At 52.6% G+C, this 14572-nt stretch overlaps 1 long non-coding RNA gene across 1 annotated transcript in view; it reads right to left on the reverse strand.

Annotated features, from left to right (window-relative positions):
* Nucleotides 1-442: 442 nt before the first annotated feature.
* LOC114101629 (uncharacterized) overlaps nucleotides 443-14572 on the reverse strand; it is a 37443-nt gene continuing 23313 nt past the window's right edge. The window contains exon 2 of the long non-coding RNA XR_011706521.1: nucleotides 443-911. This is a non-coding gene — a long non-coding RNA (uncharacterized lncRNA). The remainder of the gene's footprint in view (nucleotides 912-14572) is intronic.

The raw sequence follows: 14572 nt of genomic DNA on the forward strand, positions 1-14572 counted from the left end.
ATGGCTGTGGGCGGGTGACACAGCCTCTTGGTATCCCATTTCCTCGTGTGGGAAATTGAATCCCGGGCTCCCGGCATTGAAGCTGTCAGTAGGAATGACTGAAATGCCAAACTCGGTGCCCAGGTTGATGCCAGCCCCGCATGGCCCCCAAGGAAGCATGCGGAAGAAGCTGGCAGCCCTTGAACGCCTCATGAAGGGCGACTGGGAACCTGACAAAGGAGGTTCTGTAGGTCTGATTGCAGTCTTTACTGAGAGCAAAGAAACTTTGTCTGTTTTCAAACCTCTGTCAAATGCCATGACGTTTCTAGACTTAAGTCACTCACCTCCACTGGGTTTATTTACACGCAGCAAAGCAAAGTTTCCGGCTTTTAAGGAAAGAGGCTTTTAAAATCATATTTAAAAGACCTCAAAAGGTTTCCTAGACATCAAACAGCCCTTAAAATAATATTTTGATGATTTAATTGCAAATAAATCAAGAACATGTGGATAAAATTTCAATCAAAATACCCATGACTTTTCAAAGGCGGGGAAGGGACAGGAGGACTTGGGGTAATGCACTTGGGTTTTTATTGAACCCAGAGCATCTGAGAGATGCTCGGTGACATGGGGCAGGGCTCAGTCAGAGTGGGGCACAGGCTGCCCTGCTTCTTTTGTTTACACCAAAGGAAATCTTGGCCAGGAAGGGTGTTTTCAGCTTCCATCAGATCTTATTTGGAATGATGGGCAGCATCAAGGCCCTCGAGGTCCTGTGGGTTCTCTGCAAACTGGAAGGGAGCACTGAGGTCCGGCAGAGTGGGCTCTCCAGGCCATTTGGTTCCTCAAGTCTACAGGGAGGACCGGGCACTTTGGCCACTGCCCCATCAGCAGGTGGAGAGAATGAAATCACCCTCAGGCTGTGACTGAAGGCAGACCTGCAAGGGAAGGGGACCCGGGGGTCATTCTAGGCTTACACAAGCAGGTGCACACAGCGTCGCCCTGGCCCACGCACCCCCCGATGCACCGGCATATCACACATGGCCAGAGAAGGAAGGGGATTGGGGGGAAGGTGTCCCTGTGCTGCCCCTGGTCCCAGGCTGTGTCGTGCACTCCTCCCGTGAAGGCAAGTCAGCGAGCTGGTGTGGGGACCCAGGAGTCCTTCCACCCCCCTCCTCCCTCTCCTGCCCCTTTCTCACCCTCCCATCCCTTTCTCGCTCCCTTCCTCCCCCCCTCCCTCGTCTTTCTTTCCCTTCTGCTCTCCTTTGCTTCTTACAGAGCCGCTCCCAGCACACCACGGCTTCACGATGCATCCTGTTCCAATCAATCTCAAATGTCCTTCTGTGCTCAGGAGAAGCCCAGGCTCCTGCCCCTGCTCACCCCCACTGTTCGCGCTGGCGGCCCATCTAACAGTTGATGACTGCGGCCGGTGGCCTGGCACGCCCGTGCACGTGGGAAACCACAGGTTCGGTGACCGTGGCTGTGTCTGAGGCTCCCAGCAGTGAGGCTGAACAATTGGACTCTCTCCGTGAGGAGCGACCTGTGTTCACAATGGACTGAAGAGGGCTTCAAGGAGGGACAGGGGAGCTGAACAGCTAACAATAGGCTTACAGCCATCACAAGGGCCCCACGGGGGCCTCGGGGGCCCCACCACACATCCATGCTCGGCTGCGTTGGTCACAAGAGTACAGGATTGAAGACCTCACCCCTGGGTCAATATCCAGGTCCTTTTCAGCCCTGGGTCACCAGCAGGGTCGGTTAGTTCTCCAGGTGTCTGACGAACAGTTCTCCAAGGTCCCAAAGGAAAAATTCATTTTACTTTTTAAATTTATTTTTTAAGTTATTTTTACCTGATACATACATAAAAATATGAAAGTGGTACTTATAGAGGGGTTACCATGTGATATTTTGGTGCATGTACACCTTGTGGAATGTTTAAATCAGATTAACCATATCCATCTCCTCAAACATATACATTTTTTTTTTCTAAGATCTTTCCTTTTTTGACATTCATTTTTTAGTTGTAACTGGATACAATATCTTTATTTTATTTATTTATTTTTATGTGGTGCTGAGGATCGAGCCCAGGGCCTCACACGTGCTAGGCGAGTGCTCTACCGCTGAGCCACAACCCCAGCCCTCATTTATAATTTGTGTGTGTGTGTGTGTGGTGAAAACATTTAAAATCATTTTTTTTCTTCTTTTTTAGATTATTCAGCACATTGTAGTTACCTCTGGTGGCAAAGTAGCACTGGGGACCCTCTCAGGGCTGTCTAACTGTAACTTAGTTCTCAAGAATCAACCCCTTCCCAGCCTCTACCCTCAAATTCCTTGAGATCGACCTTTGTAGATTCCCTGGATCATGCGGCGCTTCTTCTCCGGGGACTTGTTTATTTCACTTCATATAATAATCTCCAGTTCCCTGTTGACACATGGAGGGGAATTTTGGAAAACATGCCCCACGAGGTTCATTTGGTGGCCAAGAAGCCCATGTTTGAAACAGGACCCTGCACAATTGCCAGCTGCCATTACTTTCGCATGTGCTGTGGCCAGGTGTCTCACTCTGCCTGCCCTCCCCCAGTGGTCCTCTGTGAGGTCCAACCATCAGATACCTGGACGTGCCAAGAGGAAGACCGGGCATTGTGGGTGGGAGTCAGCCAGCTGAGAGGCTTGAGGACTGCAGAAGGTGGGCCACGAGGTGGCTAGGAGAGCTCCTGATATGTAGCCATGGCGATGACGGGGAGGATAGGAGGCCTTGGCTGGCCCAGTCTATTTCAAGCCAAGTCCTCAGGTCTGCTAAGGTCTGGAGGACACTTGACACACCATGAGCTTATCCTGAGTGCTGTATTCACAGCTGTTGCGACACTGAATCAACATGTTTTTATATCTCACTGGTCAAATGGTATCTCCAAGTTGCTTTGTTGGTCCTGGGCGTCCATCCAAGGATGATCTGTGTGAGGTCCAATCTGTCTACACATTCTAAGAAAATTCACCTGGAAGGTAGTGCAACTTCTTCCTACCTGGATGTCACGGTGTCTTGTCACTGAACCCAAGGATCTGCCTTCTCTCACCACCTCCCCAGCTGGATCATAGGCTCAAGAAGGGCAGGGAATGACATGGAGAGGGGACAGAGATGGGCTTGGGACCATCCCAGCTCTGTGTTTGAGTAAAGACTTCTGTTCCCAGACTTCCCATCCGCCTACCCATGGGCATCGATACCTCACCATGGAAACCCAAGACATTGCAAGAGACTGTGTCCCCAGGTCCTGTCTCTTGGGTTCATTTGCTCTCCTCCCCCAGGCCCGCTGCAGATTCTGCTCTGTGGTGCCTGAGGAAGATGCTCTGTCAAACTTCCCCCAGTGTGACGGGCAGGGCAGGACAGAGGAGGCTGAACATGGGGTACCAGAACACAGGCACATAGAAGGCATGAGTTCTGGGCTTCTGCAACATGGGGGACCATGGTTCATGGTAACATGTTAAATAGTTTATGAAGCACTTCAAGAGAGGATCTCAGAGGCCCCAACATGAAGAGATGACAAGGTGAGGGAGATGCTAGCCACCCTGATTTGATCTTGACCCACTGTGGGCTTGGGATGAAATGTCAGTGTACCCCGTAGATATGTGCTTCTTACCTGGTAGTCAGAAATCGAGATCACCTTCCTGTCCTCGGCCCTTCCTACGCAGCCCTCTCACCCACTCTCTCTTCTCTACAGGACATCCAACCCCTCTGCCTGTCTTCTGTCTTTTCTGTCCTAGAATTCCACTAGGAGGGACTGCAAAGGGCGCAGATATTCTGGCTTCTCGTGTCTCCACCATGGTCTTGAGGTTCCCCGCGGTGCTTGAACATGGGCCATTGTGTTTTTTTGCTGTTTGGTTTTGTTTTCTTGATTGACAGAAAGAAGAAGTCGGCTCTAGAGCTTTGTTTCCTCATGTCCAGAGTTAGTAACACCCCCCTCTAGGGACAGTCATCCCCTGAGACAGTTAAATGAGTGACTCCTGCACCCCAAGGGCTCAACAGGAGGAAGGAAGGAGCTGTTTGAAGCTGTGTTTTCTCTCTTTCTCTCCAGAGCTGTTTTGAAGACAGTGATGGAAGGGAGACCATGAGGAGTGGGAGGCTGGACCTCGCACCCCGGGTCTCCTTAAGTTTTAACATGCAACTCTTGAACAAACGTAGCCACTTGTGAACTCGAAGGCAGGCATTACTGTCACACCCATTTCACAGATCTAGAAACCCAAGCCACAGCTGGCCTCAGTGACTCACCCAGGCTGCCCAGCAGGGCCTGCCAGATCCCAGGAGCCTGGACAGCACCTTGCTCAGACTTCCCACCCTTCTATTGCAGGGGTGGGGAAGTGCAGCCAGGGTCCCTGGGTTCAGAATCAGGGCCACAGACATGGTGAGCAGGCCCTGGCCAGTTCAGGGTCTCCTCAAACAGCAGGGGGTGGAGCCATGACCCTCGCTCTTTGCAGGCTGTCCTCCGAAGAGTAAAAAAAGGAAAAAGGAAAAATACCCTCCTGCCTTTCAGAATTCATTTCTTCCTGGCCCAGGTTCTTCTTTCAATTCTTGGTTGAAGTTTCAAGCTGTGATCTCGACAGGTCAGAGTAGAATTTGTAAGATAACTTTCTGCATCTGAGAGGCTCAGGCCCCACAAGGTAAAAGAAAAAGATTTCAGCGCCTCCCGCCATGCCGACTCCTGACGGTGGCCCCCAGGCCTCGCCGGACACTCTCACTTCTTGTTCTTGTGCGGTCCCTCTGCTCCATGTCACCCTCTGCCCATTCACGTGCCTATTTAAGCCTCTGTGTGCCTCAAGCACCCTCGGGTGCACCTGTCCCTGGCTCACCTCCCTCCACCACCAATCTCACAGATTGCATGCACTGAAGTCTCTGATGTCGCTCAAGGGGCCCCAGGGTCTCTCCTCCACAGTGGCAATGCCACATTTTGACTGACGGTTTTCTCTGCTGCAGCTCAGACCTTCCAAATGGCTCCCTCCAGACTCTGGGGGTATTGGTCTGGTGTTGGCCAAAGACAACGCGACTGTTTACCCCTACATACTCGCCGCTACCTGGCCAGGCCTCTGACCTCTGACCCGTGGCTCTGCCCCTCAGCTTTAGTGCCTGCCCCAAGCTCTAGTTGATGCTTTGACCACTTAGGTTGGCTTCTCCAGCTCAGCAGCCTTGAGCCAGAACTTGATCGCTGATACTGGGACCCAGGAGGATGAGTTGCTCCCTGGTTCCAGGTTGGCTCATTGGGTCCAGCACTGGGTCAGCTCCTCCTGGCTGAGGGTCTGGCCCCAGCTCGACTCTCCCACTCATTAACTACATGCCCATCCCAGGCCTGCTCCTCTGTATGTGATGAACTATGAAATAGTTTTTTTTGTTGTAATATTCTGGAAAATGCCATGGGTGAGCCACATGTTTGGAAGGACTTCGCTCTGCTTTTATATCTTTCTAAACAACTGAATATTTGGAAGTTGTTTTCTTCAAGTGACTTCAGGAAAGTTCAAGACCCAAGATGAGTTTTTAAAAACAGCCTTATGTGATCTCTAAGGAGGAATCCTTAGCCCCACTGAAGGCCTCTAGCAATGACTAAGACAACCCTACCCAAAGTGTGCACAGCCCGGAGGGACAGTGAAATGGCAGATGCTATCACACAGCCCCCCAGAGATGCCAAGAAAGCGAGTAAAGCGAGTGGGTTTTTCTTGTTAGAGGAAATGGGACCTGGGCAGAGGGAAGGATGCTTTCCCCAGGAAGATGAAGACATTTAAGCTTTAGCAGGAAGGGAGACCCTGGGGACTTGGCTTCTGTCTTCAGAGATGAAAAGATCAGGTTCCAGTCTTCTCTATAACATGGAAGCAGGTTTGACCCCAAGGTCGTGGGGCAGTGGACTGATGGGCCTGCTGGGTGGCCGGTGTCCACTCTGGTAGGAGAGGCTTCGTAGCAGACAAAGCCCCCCTTCCTTTATTAGGCGTGGGGAAGCCGCTCTGCTGGGTCCTGACCAGCGGGAGAACCCTCCTGCTCTGGCTGTGCATTTTATAGGAAGAGACTCGACTCTGCCCAGAGAATGTGCGCACACGCAGTGCTGGAGATCACTCCGGCCAACACCTGCTCCAACAGCAGAGTCACGCAGAGTGCTGTGTGCATGAGCATCACTGCACATCGGGGCTGGCGTTGGATGTTCTTGTGACCCCAGAACTCATGCTGCATTTAGTGCTCAATGCGACAGGGAGGGAGCAGGGCCAGAGAGGAGGAGGACCTGCGGGCGGTGTTAGTGCCCTGTGGCACGGGTCCTGGGGTGGGCTCGTTCTCCTTCTCTCTCTGGCTCTTCTGCCACACGAGGGCACAGGTTTCTCCCCTCCCAAGGACACAGCAACAATGTGCCACCTTAGAAGTAGAGACCGGTGCTGCCCAGACACCAGAGCCTGCCTGCTCCTTCAGCTTGGACCCCCAGCCTCCAGGGCTGTGGGACACACATTTCTGCTCTCTACAAATCACCCAGTCCTTGGTATCCTGTTGTAGCAGCAGAAAATGGACCCATTTTGAGAACTCCAGTGCCTAAGAGTCACGGGGAAACACGTACGTGCACGGTGCCGGACCTCGCATGACCTCACACCACACAGCACATGGTAGTTTACAGGTAAATAAGATATAAATAGCTTGCAGGCGACCTGGACACCAGCCAGGCCACTTCCCACTGTGACGAGGGTGCTATGACGAGGTGAGGAAGACGTGCTAAGGGTCAGGCAGTGAAGGAGGCCGGGGTCAGGCAGACCCACTAAGGCTGAGGGGGTCAGAGAAGGCACCCCTGGAAAGAGACCACCACACTGAGACCAAAGGCAGGATGGCAGCCACGGAGAGGTCCCTCACTAGGCAGGAGGCTGCAAGAGCGCCATCCCCAGGCAGGACAGAGCCAGCCTCGCTGCAGCATGAAGGTCAGTGGGGCTGGAGGTCAGTGTTCTTATGGGGCTGTGGGACGGGGTGAGGAGGGGCTAACTCACGAGGCTCTCGGGAAGCGAGACTGTTGGGCTGTGATGGAGTGAGCTCTCCGTCAGGGGAGGAGTGTCAGGAGAGGCTGCCAGAGCCCTGCCCGGGGATGTCCAAGGGGGATGTAGTCATTAGGTGTGGATCCGTGGAAGGCCCTTGAGCCCTGTCTAGCTGTGCCACAGGGTTCTCTCATCCAAGGCTCAGCCACATTCCACGTCCCTCCTCTCAGCAGATCTGACGGGTGAACTTGGCATATATGGAGGTGCAGTTGGCGTGGGGAGGGGTACAGTGCCAAGCCGGCCAAGGAGGGCAAGGAACTCAGAAGACGGGCACAGGGCTCATCAGAGCTGGGCGAGAACAGTGGCTGGGATGCTACGTCGCACGGCCAACCCGACACCAGAAATAAGTGAACAGAAAAAGACGTCCATCTCCAAGGGCATGTGCTAGCCCTGCCATTCCTTCTCACTGACAGAGGACCTTAGAGGGCGCGCGCAGGTTGGAGAGCCAGCAGGTCCCTGATCCATCAGAAAGCCCTGCCTGCTAGACCAGTACTTTGGTAAGAGGCTGGTGTCCATCTCCTGTGTGACTATTCTCCTGAACGCAGATGACCACAGAAGCTCCCGGTAATTTTTTGGCACAAAGTGCTCCGTTTTCTCAGGGAAGAAGAAAATGGCAGAATGGGGTTGAAAGTGGAATTAGACTGGGGAGAGAAGGTTCATCACAGTCACTTGATCTTGAAGATACCCTAAGAATATTTCCACCAAGAATAGGGTCGCGATCTCGAGAACCCTGCTGACTGTGGAATAAAATGTAAAGGGCTTGGGGGGGGCCTCACCCATACGCATTTCCAGATACCTGTTTGCATCTGCCCGCCATCAACTGACACCTGGCCTGGGGACATCCGGCCACATCATCTGACCATCCCGGAGCTCTGAGTTTTAACCTGCTGAGCTGGGACTGGGGTTGCCACCCTCAGTGAGAGGATGCAGGCAGGTAGGGAGGCCACAGGTGGGCTCGGACCCCGACGCCTGCACATCCAATCTGCTGCCCACATCTCCTCGCCCTCGGTGGACTTTCTGGTTCCATCTGGTTGGAGAAAGAGTCCAATCCAGTGATCACAAAACCCTGCTGGGCTAGAGGTCAGTGCTCACAGTGTTGTCAGGGAACTGGAGACTTCGGTGTTAAAAATACAGCCCAGGTCTAGTGAAGAGCTCATCCATTTACAACCAAAGCTTGCCTGAGGACAACACCCACTTCTCCTGGTCACCACACTGCCCCTCAGAGCAGTCTGTGGGGCGCCGTCTGCTGGGCTTGCCCAGTCGGCCTGGCCTCCTGGAATCCGCCCGACCCTCGGCAGCCCGTCTCCACCTCCTCCAGCCATCTGCTGGGACCTCGAGGGCTCTGGTCTCCTCTCTCTTTTGCGGTCTCCTGGGAGGGAAGGCTTGGTAATAACCACACTAATGACAGAGCGCTAACTGAAGACCCCGTCACCTCCTGGTTTCCTCCCTTCCCATGGCCCTGGTAATGAAGCCAGGCGGGCGCTGGGGGAGTAATCAGATCCAGCCAGGGTTAGCTAAGAGGTGGTTTGTGGTCAGGTGCCCGGCAGATGGGTTCAAGTTACCTGCCATTAATTTAGTGTAATTGGGGAGCCAGAGGGCCCCAGCTTGGGCCCTGGAACTCTATGGCTCGGGCTGTCAGCCCTGGAGGGCAGGGGGCCTGGGCCCATGGGAATGGTGCAGGGAGAAGTGGGAGGGCAAGGGACCGGATTTGGAGGTCTAAAGAGACCCTCAGCCTCTGAGGATAGCTTCTAATCATGAGGCTGGGTCCTTGTGAAGAGGCTATCAGGACTTCTCTCCAGGTGAGAAAAATAGTTGAAATCATGAAGGGTGAGATTTGGTCACAATTATCTCTCTTCTGGTGTTATTTTTTTTTTCCTCTTTGGTTCTATGCACAAGCACATTTTTCCAAATGCCTGCTTACATTCTTAAAACTTGCTAGATTTTAGTGGGTGCTTCCAGCACGAGACTTAAGTGTTCTCCATGAATGAGCTTATAAAATGTTCAAATGTCCACCATGGGGTGGAGGATTACCGCCTGCAGTCGGCAGCTGTGTGTGCTGATGGTGAAAGAGGGGGACTGGCCTGCTGATGATCAGGTAGCATCTTATTCCATTTCTGTTGCTGTAACAGAATACCCGAGGCTGACTCATTTATAAAGAAAAGAGAGGTTTATTCTGGTTCATCATTCTGGGGACTGAGAAGCCCACAATCAGGTGTCCACATCTAGTGAGGGCATCACGCAGCTTTAATTTATGGAAGAAAATAAAATGGCAAGTGGATGTGTGTGGAAGAGAAGAGGTGACTTGATTCTGGTCACGGCTGAGCCATTCCCACAGGACAGCATCCATCCATCAGGGAGGGCTTCACTCCAGGACCCAAACACCTCCCACCAGGCCCGACCCCCCAGTACTGCCACATTGAGGAATTAAGTTTCCAACACAAGCAATTTTGGAGGACACTCGAGCTACAGCACATGGCTTCTCCTGTAAAGCTGGACTCTGTTCCTGACCTCGTGATACTAACCCCCCTCAATCTGTCCAGCCCTCTGCCTCTGCCAAGCATGCAGGCATGTTTATTACCTCCTTTCACAATGTTATGGGCTTTCTCCCTCCCCAGCAAGTCCACCGCTAGTCTGTCCCTGATCTCCGCATGGTGACTTATTCATGCAAAATTCACACCCTAGCCTGGACTTTGCCTGTGCTTGGTACATACCTGGTACATACTATATGCTCAGTAAACACCTGCTGGGTGAATCATGGAGGAGCAAGAATGTAATGATTACCAGGACATGGCTCTCCCATCAAGAACTCCTTCACAGACTGGAGAGGAAAATGACACTATAAACACACCCTCCCACTCCCGGATGGTAAATTTTATAGAGCTGTCAGTAAAAGGGGTCATTGGGAGGATTAATGAACCTGTCCTGAAAGACAGTCGGGGGGCTTCCAAGGCAAGGGGAGCCTGTGTAAGCAGCGTTCAGTGAACTGATGGCTTCTATTTCCCACCAGAACATCATTTCCAAGAACAGAAGGTGGGGGTGCCTTCAACCTTGTGCAATCTTAGCCGCTGGCCCGTGCCTGGCTGTGCCCTGGCTGCCCAGACTAGGCGGGTGCCTGAAGAAAGAAAAACAAGGGCTGAGATGAAGAGAAGAGGCGTTGAAATGTCACCCCAGAGCTTCCTGAGGGCTTCTGAAGGGCGGTCTGAGTTATTCTGCATTTATTCTAAGAAGTGCTCTCTGATGAGCACCTGGGAGCAAGACCAAGAGGAAATACAGCAATCTCATTCCTACCTGCTTGAGATCTGCAAGCCGCAGCTCTCAGGGAGACACCTAGGGTGGGACTGCAGGCTGGGAAGTGTCACTGTGTGAGGAGACAAGTGGCTTTGAGGGGTCACTGAGGAAGGACCTACATGAATGGGAAAAGGCGGTCTACCAGTCATCTGGTCAACCCTTGACCTTGGTGGTCCTCAGTTTCCACATTGGCAAAATGAGCCCCCAAAAGCACCCAGTGGGTTGGCGTGACTCTCAAATGACACAATGCACCCGAGGACTTTACAGACCCGAGGGGCCGGCCAAGGTGCTGATTCCTAAGGGCAAGAGGCAGGAGTCTGTGATTTACTATTGTGTGGTCAGGGCGCCTCCTGTGCCCCTAGTGTGTTATGTCACCGCCATGGCCAACCGAATTCTCACATCAGTGTTGTCTACGTTGCTTAGTTGGCCACTGAGAGAGCTCGGGCCCCAGACAGTTAAACCATGCTGGGGCCACCTGGTACTTGAAGCACCTCAAGGGCCTTCATAAAACTGCTGGGTGACCACAAAGCTAACCACCAGTTCCTCTGCAGCCCAGCACAGCAGCGTGCACCTGAACCGCAGAGAGAGGGCGACGGAGCAGGGCTGGCTCCCGGTCCCAGGCAGCAGGCAGGCCGGGGCAGCCGGGCCTGTTATCAGCCCTGTACAGAACCCTGGTCAGCCTGCCTGGAAAGTCCCGCAGGGGAGAGGATACTGGGGCTGTGCCTGCTCTCTGTGTGGGGGGATGTTCCCTCAGAGGCTGCAGGCCTGAAGCCCCAGGGTTTTAAAGAGTCGCAGCGACACAGGGCGAAAGGGACAGCCTTTCCCATGGACACAAGCTTGGAACATACCTGGTACACACTAGACGCTCAGTAAACACTTCTGGGTGAATCACTGGGTGAGCAAGAAGGTAATGATTACCAGGACTGCTCTTGGGCAGCTGCAGGGAAGAGGAGCCAAGATGTGCTGAGAGGGGCAGCCTCTGATCTTGAGGACCAGCACAGGGCTTGGGCATCTGGGGGTGGAGTCTGGGCATGCATGGACACCCTCTGTGTCCCGTCTGAGTCTGAGGTCACCCTAAACCTAGCCCTGCCACCCCAGCTCACATCATTCTTAATCATCTCATGTGTTTCCTTCTTGGCAAAGCGGTGAAGTCTGATTGCGTAGCTGCTATCAGAACTTGATCTTGGGAGTCAGAGCCTGGGCTGGAACCCCAGGGTCAGCACACACCAGCTATGTGGTTTGGGCAGCCCCTCTGGCCCCTTGGCACCCTCCATTCTGTTCTGGTAGGTGAGCGGCTGAGATGTGTCATTTACATTAAAACAAACCCACAAGGCTGCAAACCCAGGAGGCTGTGTTGGCAGTGCCCAAGGGCCACACTGAGACACCCTGCACTTGTGTGCTCAGGACAAGGACATGGTAGGAAACATAGGATCACCTGTGCCTGTGAGTTTCCAGGTGGGAAGGGACACTCAGTTGTCCTAGTCCTTAGGGAGCTTTGATCCCCAAATGACTTAGAACTAATAACATAGAGACGGAGGGAGAGAGGAGGGCTGGCCTGACACCAAGGCCTGGTACCTGTCCTCCTAGAAGAACATGGTGCCCTGTCCTATTGCAGTAGAGAGCTTGGGAAGATGAGGGATTCTGGTTAAATCTGTGAAGATCCAGATCAACAGTAGGGTCCCTAAATGACAGCCACCAGGAGGAAGAGAGTGAGTCCAGCTAAGGCCTGGACTGGGGGCTTCCTGTGCACCGTGCACTGACGTCAAGGGCTCAGAGAGCATCTGCTCACTCAGAGGAAACTGTGAGGATGGAGAGGGCCTGGGCTTTGCAGGTGAGGCGGGACTTCAGATGTGCCCTGAATGACGGTACCACGCTGACCCTCCAACACAGCGTAAAAGAGAGAAAAGGAGAAGATGCTAGGAAGAGCAGAACCCACAGTTTCCAACACTCCAGATCCATGGGCTCTTGCTGGTACTTGGTGAACTGAAAAATGATAGGCCCCAGACTCTCCCCACGCTCTCAGAATCCGATCCTTGTCTGTACCAGCTTGGCTTAAGGTCATTTTTCAGGATGTCACAGACTCTAGTCCCAAGAGTCAGTGTTCATCTTTCAGAGTGGAAAGTTCAGAGACCCTCTGGTGCCCATTCGTTCAGGAGACAGATAGAAGCAGGACAGACAGACAGCAAATGCCCCCACATTCCTGCAGCAGCAAGACAAACCCTGCTGAGGCCCTGAGAGTATCACCTTTGCATGTGACTATCAATGCATGTGAGTATCTCCAATGCAGAGTTCTGCCAATGGTTTTCAGGAGATCCAAGTCTGCTCAGCACTGTCAGGCACTTCTCCCTGCTGGGAAGGCAGGTGAGAGGACGAGGGAAGACTGCACGGAGAAGCTCTTGCTCCAATCCCACGTGCAACTATTGAGCTCTTACTGTGTGCTATGTTTGGCACATGGTCTAGAGAAGAAAGAAGGTCTTTGGACCAGAGCCCAGCTCATGAGGGTCTGTGTGGGACTATTTAGGACTGTCCTGGTGCTGCCATTCCCTACAGCCTGCAGGACCTGGCTCTGAAAGTCACTGGAGCTCGCTGAACCCCAGCTTCCATCTTTAAGATGAGGGACAATCAACTCCTCTCCACTCGGGCTATCTCAACAGGAAGCTGAGAAGGTGGAGCAACACAGAGTCAGCCTTTGAAGCTGAAGCCCTTGGGTGGGAGGTGGGCTCCACGCCCAGGGCTTCCAGGGCCCTCTAGGCATTTTAGGAGCACATGCCTTATTTCCACTTGGAAGCATCTGAGGAATCACATTTTTAAAAAAAGTTTTTCAATACTGAACGTTTCTTATCCTGTGCATCTAAGCATGGAGGCCTGAGGAGGGGGCTGGAGTAAGCTTTACACTGTGAATCCAGGACCCTGTTGGGAACCTGGGGACGCGTCTCCTTTGGCACTCAGAATGTGTCAGCCTCAGGATGGCACCAGGTCATATGCACTCGGTATTATTAACACCCCCAGTGGGGTTTGGGGCCGTGGCTTGCAACTAAGCACATTCATATTTTTGCAGGAAAAATGTATGAATATGCACACAAAGTGGGATAAATAAAGGCTATAAATAGCTCAGTGTCTGCATAGGTCAATTTCTGCTGCCACATGACTTCAGGTCAGACCAGTTGTTGCAGCCGAATAAGTTACACACTGTCAGCTTGTATGGCATCTGGGCTCTTGGGATTCCAGGTACAGGACAATGGACCTGTGATAACAGCAAACTCGGTGTGGGAATTTATCATGCACCAGCCCCCTTGCTCAGCGTGCCCCAGCAGCGTGTCCCAGAGGTCATCCGGGCAGCTGTTTCCGTCACCCTCATGTTGTAACAGCAGCTGAATCTTAGACAGGGAGCTGTGGCTACTTGCCTAACTCCAAGGCCTACATTCCACACCTGCATATCAGACCAAAGTCTCCACCCAGCAACTCAGGAGTCACAGCAGTAGCTTCAGGATCAAAGTGGCTCATGGGGCCCAAGAAAGGGGCTCATTCTGGCATTGTGAAGTTCACTGGCACCTCCGTCCAGGCAGGAGAGAGGGCAATGTTAACCAAGGGAAGTCAGACACAAGTAACCCCAGACACACCCGTCTCTGCCTTCAGATGTGGGTGTGAAGGAGTCAGGAGTCTGGGGCCTGCAGGCTGACATCTCTGCCTCCCAGGACCACAGGGTCCCCTCCTGTCTCTCAATTAGAGCCTCCTCCTGCTTGCTGTCTTTAGTTTAGCTCCTTCACATTCTTGCTCCATAGTCAGGTTTATCTTCCTCAAGGATTTCTCTGAACATCTTATGTATCTGCTGAAAATTCTCCAGGGCTCCCTGCTGTCTGTGGAGTAGGTTTGGATGCTTGGACCTGGTCCGGAGAGGTGTCAGTGTACTGCTCACCTCCTCAGGTAAACCTGCCAGCAACCTGGGGACCCTCATTTTCTTGTACCAAGTTCTACTGTTGCCTCTGTGCCACTGTCTTTACTGCCCTTCCCTGGGCTTTAAGCAAGAGTGTGCCTGAAAGCCTGTCCTGTCCCAATGTCATTCCTCAGTGCCGATGGCCCAGGGGACGGAAGCGAGGCTGCAGATCCTGGGCTCAGAGAGCTGTTGTTTTTGCATTTTCTCTAACAGATTTTCAATCAATTTCCTCAGTCAATCTTTCTTGTTTCATATGGCACGTGGGACTCCATTTTACTAATAAAATTATTATCTGTTACATAATTTGTATAATTTTATAATGTTGTTTTAAATAAATGG

The sequence above is a fragment of the Marmota flaviventris genome, chromosome 2 (assembly GCF_047511675.1).
Source record: "Marmota flaviventris isolate mMarFla1 chromosome 2, mMarFla1.hap1, whole genome shotgun sequence".
NCBI classification, from domain to species: Eukaryota; Metazoa; Chordata; class Mammalia; order Rodentia; family Sciuridae; genus Marmota; species Marmota flaviventris.